Raw genomic sequence first — 13,828 nt, forward strand, 5'->3', positions numbered from 1 at the left:
AAAGTGTAATTACATTGTTGCCAGCAGCACAGTTAGTCACTAACGCTCTAGATAACATGAAAACAGCCTAACCAGCTCTGCTAGGGCGAGTAAAATGGTCAGAGTGGGTTGTTCTCTCATTATGTGTCTGGAAGTAGCTAGCCACTTAGCTAATGTTAAGCTAACTAAGCTTGACTGCGGTTGTGGGGGTCAGAACGTTTGAATCAACCCTACTCATCGGCCAGAGCGTCCAGTGTGCGCTCTGAACGCACCGAGAGTGAAACACTCTTAATATACGAATGGACAGTCTAACAACGCTTTGAATTTACAAATGACCCAACGCATTCTCATACACTAGCAGCAATTTACAAATGTTTATATCAACTTAACAGAACTTAGACTCTGTGTGGATAATGTTGTATTCCATGCAGTAAATATAGAAGTGGATGTTGAGTTCTGTAGCTCAGATACTGTGGAAATTTTATTGTCACCCTCTACTTATTTTTCAGTATCAACTTTGCATGTACTATACGTATGAGAGTGAGTGAGTTTACTAATGTTGTCACTTTTTTATTTTTCATGCTGTATGTCTGTAAGTGTTCCAGCTAAAAGATGTGCACTATTAACAAGTGATTAGACTGTTAGCTTCCTTCCCCTGCTGATGGCTGAAGCACAGCCTGAGTCCCATTAGATGCGACTGCTTTGGCACTCAGTCTGTCTCTCTGCATGGCAGGAGTAGAGGAAGAGTGGGGGAGAATAGCAGGGATTGAGGGAGTAGAGAAGGAGGCTAAGAGATGGTGGGAGAAGAGAGGAGGCAGACATGGAGGGAGAGGAAGAAAGATGGAGGGAGAGGCGAGGAAGAAGAGATGCAGGGAGAGGGGAGAACTAAATGGATGGAGATTGGAGAGTCACTTTTTTTTACGCAGACAATCTCGCTTTTCCCATCTCCCTTTTCAATTAGCTCTCCTTTTCTCAGGTTACACTTTGTCATTATCTTTCTCTTTTGTCCGAATCTCCTCTTTCCTGTCGGTTTTTCTTCCCTGTCAGAATCTCTAATTTGCTCTCTTCTCTCTTGCTTTTTTTGTTGATATCTTCCTTTCCCCTCTCTCTCCTCACTCTATACACACATCTTTCTGTCTCTGTCAGCTTCTCTTCCCTCTCTTTTTCTCCCCCCTTGCTGCCTCTACTTTTTTTCTCCCTTAGCTCGATATTTCTCCCCTCGCTCCCTTTCTTCTTTGTCGGTCACATCCTTCTCTGCCCTGCTCGACCCCCAGCTGTGATGGCTCTGGAGTAGCAACAGTTGTCATGGAAACCATCCTCTTAGCTTATTACCATGCGTCAGGTTTTGTTTGATTGTTTTTACTTCCTGTTTTCCCCTAAATATACGGCAGCATATGAAGTGTTAGTGTTCTGGAGCTGTCCTCAGTGTTCCACTCCCAGGAACACATTAGGTATATGTTTTTGTTTGCTAATACATGATTGGAAAGCATTGAAATAATTTCAGAACATTCTGAATGATTTATGAATAATTTCAAGGATGAATTACATTTCCGGACTTTCAGAATAATTTAAAGGATACATTTGCATTTACATTTTAGTCATTAAGCAGATGATCTTATCCAGAGTGACTGTCACGGCTGTTGAAGGATGAGGACCAAGGTGCAGCGTTGTGAGCGTACATTTTACTTTATTTAAGAAGTGACGCCGACAAAACAAACCGTGAAGCTCGAACAAAGTTAACTTCCCACAAACACCGATGGGAAAAAGGGTACCTATGTATGGTTCCCAATCAGAGACAACGATAGACAGCTGTCCCTGATTGAGAACCATACCCGGCCAAAACATAGAAATAGAAAATCATAGAAACACAAAACATAGAATGCCCACCCCAACTCACACCCTGACCAAACCAAAATAGAGACATAAAAAGGATCTCTAAGGTCAGGGCGTGACATTACCCCCCCCCCCCCCCCCAAAGGTGCGGACTCCGGCCGCAAAACCTAAACCTATAGGGGAGGGTCTGGGTGGGCATCTATCCGCGGCGGCAGCTCAGGTGCAGGGCGCAGACCCCACTCCACCGCTGGCTCACCCCACTTTGGTGGCACCTCTGGTGCGGGGACCCTCGCGTCCAACCCCGGACCTGGGGCCCTCATTGCGGGCCCCGGGCTGGCGACCGCCGTCGCTGCGGGCCCTGGACTGGCGACCGTCGTCGTTGGGGGCTCCGGAATGGCGACCGTCGTCTCTGGGGGCTCCGGACTGGAGGCCGTCGTCTCTGGGGGCTCCGGACTGGAGGCCGTCGTCTCTGGGGGCTCCGGACTGGAGGCCGTCGTCTCTGGGGGCTCCGGACTGGAGGCCGTCGTCTCTGGGGGCTCCGGACTGGAGGCCGTCGTCTCTGGGGGCTCCGGACTGGAGGCCGTCGTCTCTGGGGGCTCCGGACTGGAGGCCGTCGTCTCTGGGGGCTCCGGACTGGAGGCCGTCGTCTCTGGGGGCTCCGGACTGGGCGCAGGCACAGGACTCACCAGGCTGGAGAGGCATACAGGAGGCACTGTCCTTCTGGGGACAGGCACAGGATACACTGGGCTGTGGAGGCGCACTGGAGGTCTTGCGCGTAGATCCTGCACAACCCTTCCTGGCTGGATGGTTATTTTCGCCCTGCAGATGCGGGGCACAGGTACATGGTGCACTGGGCTGTGCAGACGCACCGGAGACACAGTGCGCAGAGCTGGCGCAGGATATCCCGGGCCATAGAGACGTACTGGAGGCCAGATGCTCTGAGCCGGCATCCTCCGACCTGGCTGGATGCCCACTCTAGCCCGGCCGATTCGGGAAGCTGGAAGGTAGCGCACCGCGCTGTGCATCCGCACTGGAGACACTGTGCGCTCCACCACATAACACGGTGCCTGACCAGTACGACGCTCGCCACGGTAAGCACGTGGAGTTGGCTCAGGTCTCCAACCTGCCTCAGCCACACTCCCCGTGTGCCCCCCCTCCAAAACATTTTGGGGAGCTGCCTCTCGGACTTCCTTGCTAGCCGAGTCAATTCGTAACGCTGCCGCTCTGCAATTGCTGCCTCCAGTTCCTCCCGTGGACGGCGATACTCCCCAGCCTGCCTCCAGGATCCCTTACCGTCCAGGATCTCCTCCCAAGTCAATGAATCCTGGACACGCTGCTCCTCCTTACCACGCTGCTTGGTCCGTTGTTGGTGGGAAGTTCTGTTACGGCTGTTGAAGGATGAGGACCAAGGTGCAGGGTGGTGAGCGTACATTTGACTTTATTTAAGAAATGACGCAGGCAAAACAAACCGTGAAGCTTAAGGCTATGTGCCATCAAACAAAGTTAACTTCCCCCAAACACAGGTGGGAAGAATGGTACCTAAGTATGGTTCCCAATCAGAGACAACGATAGACAGCTGTCCCTGATTGAGAACCATACCCAGCCATAACATAGAAATAGTAAATCATAGAAACACAAAACATAGAATGCCCACCCCAACTCACGCCCTGACCAAACCAAAACCAAAAACATAAAAAGTATCTCTAAGGTCAGGGCGTGACAGTGACTTACTTAGTGAATTCATCTTAAAGGGCAACTCCGCCACTTTTCAACCTCACATTCAGTATATGGCACCATACCGTTGTCTACATATGTGGAAATGGCTCGTTTCCATGATCTAAAAGTAAGAAAAACTGTGATTTTAAAAATGTTCCGTTGTCACATATGTTTATACATAAACAGGTATTCTGCTGGAGATAATGAACATGAGGTTGAAAATTTGTGGAATTGTCCTTTAAGGTAGCTAGGTAAGACAACCACATATCACATAAGAGTTGAAGTCGGAAGTTTACATACACTTATGATGGAGTAATTTTCAACCACTCCTCAAATTTCTTGTTAACAAACTATAGTTTTGGCAAGTTAATTTTTCCAACAATTGTTTACAGACCAGATTATTTCACTTATAATTCACTGTCGCACAATTCCAGTGGGTCAGACGTTTACATACACTAAATTGACTGTGCCTTTAAACAGCTTGGAAAATTCCAGAAAATGTCATGGCTTTAGAAGCTTCTGATATGCTAATTGACATCATTTGAGTCAATTGGAGGTGTACCTGTGGATGTATTTCAAGGCCTACCTTCAAACTCAGTGCCTCTTTGCTTGACATCCTAGGAAAATCAAAAGAAATCTGCCAAAATTTGTAGACCTCCACAAGTCTGATTCATCCTTGGGAGCAATTTCCAAATGACTGAAGGTACCATGTTCATCTGTACAAACAATAGTACGCAAGTATAAACACCATGGGACCACGCAGCCGTCATACCGCTCAGGAAGGAGACACGTTCTATCTCCTAGAGATGAACGTACTTCGGTGCAAAAAGTGCAAATCAATCCCAGAACAACAGCAAAGGACCTTGTGAAGATGCTGGAGGGAACCAGTACAAAATTATCTATATCCACAGTAAAATGAGTCCTATTTCGACACAACCTGAAAGGCCACTCAGCAAGGAAGAGGCCGCTCAGTAAGGAAGAAGCCACTCCTCCAAAACCGCCATAAAAAAGGTTTGCAACTGCACATGGGGACAAAGATCGTACTTTTTGGAAAACTGTCCTCTGGTCTGATGAAACAAAAATAGAACTGTTTGGCCATAATGACCATCGTTATGTTTGGAGGAGAAAGGGGGAGGCTTGCAAGCTGAAGAACACCATCCCAACCGAAGCACAGGGGTGGCAGCATCATGTTGTGGGGAGCTTTGTTACAGGAGGGACTGGTACACTTCACAAAATAGATGACATCATGAGGGAGGAAAATTGTGGATATATTGAAGCAACATCTCAAGACTTCAGTCAGGAAGTTAAAGCTTGATCGCAAATGGGTCTTCCAAATGGACTATGACCCCAAGCATACTTCCAAAGTTTTGGCAAAATGCATTAAGGACAACAAAGTCAAGTTATTGGAGTGGCCATCAAGAAGCCCTGACCTCAATCCTATAGAAAATGTATGGGGCAGAACTGAAAAAGCTTTTTCGGGCAAGGAGGCCTACAAACCTGACTGAGTTACACCAGCTCTGTCAGGAGGAATGGGCCAAAATTCACCAAACTTATTGTGGGAAGCTTGTGGAAGGCTACCTGAAACCTTTGACCCAAGTTTAAATTGTTTAAGGCAATGCTAACAAATACTAATTGAGTGCATGTAAACTTCTGACCCACTGGGAATGTGATGAAATAAATAAAATCTGAAATAAATCATTCTCTACTATTATTCTGACATTTCACATTCTTGAAATAAAGTGGTGATCCTAATTGACCTAAAACAGGGAATTATTCCTGGGTTTAAATGTTAGGAATTGTGAAAAACTGAGTTTAAATGTATTTAGCTAAGGTGTATGTTAACTTCCGACTTCAACTGTATCAGTAAGATCTTTCAGATACAAAGGCCGAAATGACTGGAATACTTTACCTATAGAAATCAGTGCATTAAAATCACACGATTAATTTAAGAAAGCCCTTTTCAAATGTTAAGAACAAACTGTTTGTGTTTTGAACTAATAGAAACATCACAATGTGAAAGACATTGTAAATATGTAGTTTCAGTGCCTTCAGAAAGTATTCATACCCCTTGACTAATTCCACATTTTTGTTGTGTTACAGCCTGAATTCAAAAAGGATCAAATATGTTTTTTTCTCTCACCCATCTACACACAATACCCCATAATGACAAATGAAAACATTTTTTCAAAGTGATTGAAATTAAAGCTTTGAGTCATCTTGGGTATGTCTGTATCGGCTTTGGACATCTGCATTTTTCCTTGCAGATTTTTTCGCTCTGTTAAATTACATGTGGCGTGGCAGTGAACAGCAATCTTCAAGTCTTTCCACAGATTTCCAATGGGATTCATGTCTGGGCTTTGGCTGGACCCGAACCAAGGTCTTTCTTTTCCGGTTGCTCAGTCTGGTTGGACGGCCAGCTCTGGGTAGTTCCATATTTTTCCACTTCCCAATGACTGAGACCACTGTGCTGTTGCTTTCAACACTCTAGAAATGGTTTTATACACTTCTCCAGGTATATGCCTCACCACAATTCAATCTCGGAGATCGACAGATAGTGGGGACGTCATGGTAAAGTTTCTGCTCTGACATGCACTTCTGACATGCATGCTTCTTCTTCTTCTTCTTCAGTTAGGTTTAGTGGTGGTTTGCATCCAATATGTTGCATTACCGCCCCCAACTGAACTATGGTATAGATCCATTACACTTTGTGATACAAAATGGAAAAGGGGAACTGAAAAAAATAAACATTTGAATTACCCTACCAATTAAACCTATACTCATTAAAACCCAGCACCTAATTCCACTACTTTAGCCCGATCTGATCCTACCCCAGGCCAACGGGCTGAGAGGACGAGACACTACCACTCCATTCACCCTGTAACTCTTCTGAAGTCAACTATCGTACACCCAAGTACTTATTTGCAGCTGCCACCACATCTATTTTCTGTGATTTACATTCCATTTCTGCTGTACAGTTGATAACCATTGCTATGAATGCTAAGAATCCAACCTTACTGAAGGATGTATTGGCCTATTCCTCTGTGCTAGATCTACTATTCACAGGGATCCTCTCAGAATCCCTGACCCTTGACCCATCCTCCTCTACTTTCTTCACCAGCCTCAGCATACGACACCTTCCACACTACTCTGACTCTAGCCACCTCAATCTGTCTCTCTCGCACCGGACACTTCTGATCCCCACCAACATGTGTACCCCTACAGTTGACACAAGCAACCTTATCCACCGAAACGACACAATCCTCTATCCCATGTCCTCCTGCACACTTCCCACATCTTGGAATCTCCCTCCTACACACTGCTGCAACATGACCGTAAACCTGACACCTGAAATACAGCAGTGGGTTCGGCACAAAAGCTCTAACAGGATAACTGATATACCCTACCATGAATTTGTCGGGTAGAGGCTGACTCAAAGCGCAAAAGGACTGACAGTGACTGTTTCACCACGCTCACCACCGGGTCTGCGTTGCACCAAATGGCTGGTGTCACAAACACCAGGAATCTTCAAATTCAATTGCTCCACTTCCACACCTAATGCTACCTCAGAAATCACTCCTTTCAGTGGTGCCTGGTTCCTAAGAAACAGATCTTGACCAAAGTTGCGTCGCACAGAGCATCTGCTCCCTCTCATCTGAAGAAATAAACAAACATCAAGTCCACTTCGGGTTACCTTCACCGACTCAAGAGCACCCACCATCTTTTCCACCCAACCTGAAACTACTCATGAATAAGCCAAAAGGCCTGCTTCCATCCTCTTCAAAATTCTCATTCCTACTGGGCCAAACATATCTTTATCATAATCATGTCCATCAATGCAAGGCTCGGGCTCCGAGCTCCTCACAACACCTTCTACCCCTTTCATTTCACCTCCAGAATTCGAACTGGCGTCTGGCTCACTCTGTTTGAACTTGACACCAATCTTCCTCGACATACCCTCTCCCTTGTTATTGCTCGCTTCAACAGATTAAAACCCATCTTCTGCCTCCCTCATTCTTTTCAACCTCCTCTCTCTTTCCTTCCAATCCTCCTCCCTTAACCAATTACCCGATTCCTTCTGAAAAATATTACATTTTTCCATGCCACGTTTTCTCTCTGACATGCACTGTCAACTGTGGGAACTTATATAGACAGGTGTGCTTCTTTCTAAATAATTTCCAAACAATTTAATTGGCCACAGGTAGGGCTGTTGCGGTGACCGTATTACCGCCACACCTGCGGTCATGTGTCATGAAGGCAGTCAAATTCCACGTGATCGTTTAGTTACGGTAATAAGGCTTCTCCAAGCTCTGATGCTGCTCATGGTCATTAGTAGCCTACCAAACTTGCTAACTGCTTGGTACTCAGCACTCTATTGTCCCTCTAATCACTCTGACAGCAATGCAAATGTAATCAAAAATTGAATCCAACACGTCATATGAGCTCATATTGTGCAGCATTTCTATAGGCTATGCAATTGCGTGAGAAAACAGAGTGATAGCCTCTTAAAAAGAGGAGGATCCCATCAGCTTTCTATAGGCTAGGGCTACTGTATTTATTTCTCAACTTTCCTAATATTAAGCACATTGCTTATCTTTACAACAGGAGTATAGCCTACCTGGCTGCCATAAAAATGAATCACGAGAAAGCACCCTCCATTCACTATTTAAATACATAGATGACATGTATTAAGTTGCAGTTGCGTCCCTGGTGTGTCTGTCTTCACTTGTAGCCTGTGAGAAAAAAACGATCACATGATGGAGAGCGCGCAGCACTCAGGGAGAAGGGCACAACACATGCATGGATTTTTTTTAGGGTGCATTACAGCCAAAAAGGGGACACCGGCGTGGAATTCATAGCATTATCATCTACTAGTCAAATTGTGAATGAGAGACTAATGAAGTATGTACAGCCTGCGCAAAAAAACAAAGCATTCATTTCATTCAACTTTTTTCAAATCATCATTTGTTACATCATGCAAATCTATAAAAAATCTAAACATATAGCCCAATGTTTGTAGAACAACAAGTTACATTAATAACTCTAAATTAAGCATATAGGAGGACCTATTTCTTTGTTAACCACTCAACACAGAATATTCGCATGTGCGCACTCCCTCAGATCATTTGGAGAAAATATATATATTTTATTCAGCTTGGTTCACTTGTATTCTTCAATAATGCCACGGAATTCTAAGCAAATCTTGTCTGCTAAATGAGCTAGTGTAGCCCCCAACCATTTGGCATAGCCGCATAAGGACTTAACATAAGGAAAACTCAGAGTATGCTATTCTGTTCTTCTGAAATAGACGACATTTTCTTCATACCATGCTTCTTTAGACCTGTCTAAAATAAATAATGGATTTATTGTGAAGGTGTAGGCTATAATACATGGATTTATTTGACTTTTTCAAATGTAGATGTCTGCATCAGTGGCTTGTAGTCTATGTGTGAAAGCCAAGAGATGCTGAATGTGTTTGTTAATTAACAGTAAATTACCGTGAGATTGACAGTTATTTGCTTGACAATCACTGGCTGACTAAATTTTGTGGCCGCTACAGGCCTAGCCACAGGTGCTATTGGATGCACCTGATTTCAGCTTGGAGTGTCATAGTAAAGAGGTAAGAATAATACAGTACCAGTCAAAAGTTTGGACACACCCACTCAATGGTTTTCTTTATTTGTACTAAGACCTCAAAACTATGAAATAACACATATGGAATCATGTAGTAACCAAAAAAAGTGTTAAACAATTCAAAATCTATTTTATATTTGAGATTCTTCAAAGTAGCCACCATTTGCCTTGATGACAGCTTTGCACACTCTTGGCATTCTCTCAACTAGCTTCATGAGGAATGCTTTTCCGACAGTCTTGAAGGAGTTCCCACATATGCTGAGCCCTTGTTGGCTGCTTTTCCTTCACTCTGTGTTCCAACTCATCCCAAACCATCTCAATTGGGTTGAGGTCAGATGATTGTGGAGGCCAGGTCATCTGATACAGCACTCCCATCACTCTCCTTGGTCAAATAGCCCTTACACAACCTGGAGGTGTGTTTTGGATCATTGTCCTGTTGACAAACAAATTATAGTCCCACTAAGCGCAAACCAGATTGGATGGCGTCTTGCCTCAGAATGCTGTGGTAGCCATGCTGGTTAAGTGTGCCTTGAATTCTAAATAAATCACTGACAGTGTTACCAGCAAAGCACCATCACACCACCTCCTCCATGCTTCACGGTGGGAACCACACATACAGAGATCATCCGTTCACCTACTTTGCATCTCATAAAGATTTTTGGTTGGAACCAAAAATGTCAAATTTGAACTCATCAGATCAAAGGACAGACAGATTTCCACCGGTCTAATGTCCATTGCCCATGTTTGTTGGCCCAAGCAAGTCTCTTCTTACAGTGCCTTGCGAAAGTATTCATCCCCCTTGAACTTTGCGACCTTTTGCCACATTTCAGGCTTCAAACATAAAGATATAAAACTGTATTTTTTGTGAAGAATCAACAACAAGTGGGACACAATCATGAAGTGGAACGACATTTATTGGATATTTCAAACTTTTTTAACAAATCAAAAACTGAAAAATTGGGGGTGCAAAATTATTCAGCCCCTTTACTTTCAGTGCAGCAAACTCTCTCCAGAAGTTCAGTGAGGATCTCTGAATGATCCAATGTTGACCTAAATGACTAATGATGATAAATACAATCCACCTGTGTGTAATCAAGTCTCCGTATAAATGCACCTGCACTGTGATAGTCTCAGAGGTCCGTTAAAAGCGCAGAGAGCATCATGAAGAACAAGGAACACACCAGGCAGGTCCGAGATACTGTTGTGAAGAAGTTTAAAGCCAGATTTGGATACGAAAAGATTTCCCAAGCTTTAAACATCCCAAGGAGCACTGTGCAAGCGATAATATTGAAATGGAAGGAGTATCAGACCACTGCAAATCTACCAAGACCTGGCCGTCCCTCTAAACTTTCAGCTCATACAAGGAGAAGACTGATCAGAGATGCAGCCAAGAGGCCCATGATCACTCTGGATGAACTGCAGAGATCTACAGCTGAGGTGGGAGACTCTGTCCATAGGACAACAATCAGTCGTATATTGCACAAATCTGGCCTTTATGGAAGAGTGGCAAGAAGAAAGCCATTTCTTAAAGATATCCATAAAAAGTGTTGTTTAAAGTTTGCCACAAGCCACCTGGGAGACACACCAAACATGTGGAAGAAGGTGCTCTGGTCAGATGAAACCAAAATTTAACTTTTTGGCAACAATGCAAAACGTTATGTTTGGCGTAAAAGCAACACAGCTCATCAATCACCCTGAACACACCATCCACACTGTCAAACATGGTGGTGGCAGCATCATGGTTTGGGCCTGCTTTTCTTCAGCAGGGCCAGGGAAGATGGTTAAAATTGATGGGAAGATGGATGGAGCCAAATACAGGACCATTCTGGAAGAAAACCTGATGGAGTCTGCAAAAGACCTGAGACTGGGACAGAGATTTGTCTTCCAACAAGACAATGATCCAAAACATAAAGCAAAATCTACAATGGAATGGTTAAAAAATAAACATATCCAGGTGTTAGAATGGCCAAGTCAAAGTCCAGACCTGAATCCAATCGAGAATCTGTGGAAAGAACTGAAAACTGCTGTTCACAAATGCTCTCCATCCAACCTCACTGAGCTCGAGCTGTTTTGCAAGGAGGAATGGGAAAAAATGTCAGTCTCTCGATGTGCAAAACTGATAGAGACATACCCCAAGCGACTTACAGCTGTAATCGCAGCAAAAGGTGGCGCTACAAAGTATTAACTTAAGGGGGCTGAATAATTTTGCACGCCCAATTTTTCAGTTTTTGATTTGTTAAAAAAGTTTGAAATATCCAATAAATGTCGTTCCACTTCATGATTGTGTCCCACTTGTTGTTGATTCTTCACAAAAAATACAGTTTTATATCTTTATGTTTGAAGCCTGAAATGTGGCAAAAGGTCGCAAAGTTCAAGGGGGCCGAATACTTTCGCAAGGCACTGTAAATGTTTTAACATTAAGTAATTCACGAATGACTAAAACAATTATAGCAATCAATCCATTTTTATCGCCAATAAGAAGTTGCTAACAGCTGAGTACTGATCCAGCAGATACATTCTCAGGATACAGACACTGTGAGACATAAAAGCTCAGACATGTCAAATGGTGCCTTACCACCACCAACAGCACTGGTGTTGAAATGACATTTAGAATTTGAAGCTAGGTCCTAGCTAGTGTGTACTACAGCTCGTGTGTACTACAGCTCGTGTGTACTACAGCTAGTGTGTACTACAGCTAGTGTGTACTACAGCTAGTGTGTACTACAGCTAGTGTGTACTTCAGCTAGTGTGTACTACAGCTAGTGTGTACTACAGCTAGTGTGTACTAGCTAGCTAGTGTGTACAAGTTAGCTAGTGGCTACCAGGCTGCTAGATAGCTAATGTGCACTAGCTTGGGTACTAGCTAGCTAGCGTAAATGTGCTAGCTAGCTAGTGTGTAATAGCTACATAGAACAATGAGAACGATATTTCACCAGATGTATAAATGTGAAGCATCCGCTTAGCGTTCCCACGCACTACCAAATATGATAGCAAATTTTCTCATCGATGAAACTTTTGATCTCAATACAGTTTCTGTTCCCAAAACTAGAATCTGTTTTGAGCAGAGTGGACTAAGTTTTGTAGACTTTGCCCATTTGCCAAAGTTGTAAGTAATTGCACTGTTTAGAAGGATTGCGAATTGAGTTATTGCACACGCGCACTTCACAGAGTAGGCATTCCCCAACGGAAATATAGGGAACAGATATATGCAGATGCATGCCATAACAGGAAAATAGGATATCGCTAGCTTGTGCTTGTTCTGCCCATTATGACTAATTTGTTCCCATTGGAAACGACAGGCTGTGGTCTATCTTGGTTTACTTATAAAAATCTTTGCTAGCTGCACAAGCATCAGTGGTTAACATAACGGCCTGGGCCAGAGCTAGTGCATCGACTGGTATGTGCGTAGTATGCTGATGCCCAGGAACAAAGCTACTGACTCAGGCGACCAACAAATGTGCACACATACTGTACCATCTGATACACATGCACTTTGAGGTTTTCAGAACAGACAGCCTCAGCGTGCATAATCTGCAGCTGGACATTTTCTAGGATGACAAGTCAACAACTTCGGGAGGGCAAGCTTACCAAATAGACCCCTGGAAATCGGCCGACTACTCCTAGTAGCGAATGTAAGATCTGCAATTGAACCCGAAAAATAAACAGTCAGAGGATAATTATTCTAATAAAATATATTTTGTACAATTATTTTTTACAAAATAGAGGCATACAAAGACAAAAGAAATGTGACAGTGGGTAAACAATAACAAATTAGTGCAGGAAATTAAGAAATGTTTGAAAATGCTGCAATTGAATGCTTGAAGTGAACAAATAACCATGCAAATGGAACCATTGCTCGAGTCCCGGAGTTTGAGGCTACAAAATAAAATATTTTGATTCCTACGTAATGTTCTACAAATAGGACTAGTTCACTGTCAGTTTTGTGCTTCTAATATTTTGGGTTGAAGTTTGGTTGAACAGTATAAAGCAATCAGAATGGAGAAAGCCCACTAAAACCACTTTGATTTTCATTTGTTGCCATGAACTACCAATAAAGCATATTTAGAAGTTTTATTATTCAGAAACGCCAAATACCGTCCTACCTTCAAAAATGAGAAAAATACTGTGATATGATATTTTGTACATATTGGCCAGACCTATGTGGGATATCCTTAAGTCTGAGCTAATATTGGCATTGAATGGTAGTTCTAATAATAAAAGGGTTGTGTATAGGCTGAATGAGGCCTTCATGCAGATTTAATGGGCTGGTTAGGGCTTCTGTCATTCTGCCAGTACAGAGCTGCTCTCAGGTGTTGATGTAGCCCATGAGACGAGCCTGATACATTCTACTGCAGACACACACACACACGCTCACGTGCACGCAGACACACCCACATTCGCATGCACACAGACACACGCTTGCATGCACACATACATACACACACAACCGTATCTGTATGTTTATCACATAAACATACTCACAACAGCCGACAGACAAACACGTTGAGCAGAGTGAAACATGAAACCTCCAGCAGATTTGTGCGTGTGTGACATCTCTTCATAATGTCTGAAGTATAATTATTTTTCTATTAGTCTGGAATGAAGTTTACACCAGCTTAAAAGTGTGCTAGTGTCTGCTGTGTGTTTGAGCTTGTATGGGATGATCTCA

General features: G+C 43.5%; 1 protein-coding gene across 1 annotated transcript in view; it reads left to right on the top strand.

Moving 5' to 3' along the window:
- Nucleotides 1-13,828, top strand: part of LOC139381558 (ankyrin repeat and fibronectin type III domain containing 1a) — a 229,409-nt gene that overhangs the window by 24,885 nt on the left and 190,696 nt on the right. The window lies entirely within an intron of this gene.

This window comes from Oncorhynchus clarkii, chromosome 23 (assembly GCF_045791955.1).
Source record: "Oncorhynchus clarkii lewisi isolate Uvic-CL-2024 chromosome 23, UVic_Ocla_1.0, whole genome shotgun sequence".
NCBI classification, from domain to species: Eukaryota; Metazoa; Chordata; class Actinopteri; order Salmoniformes; family Salmonidae; genus Oncorhynchus; species Oncorhynchus clarkii.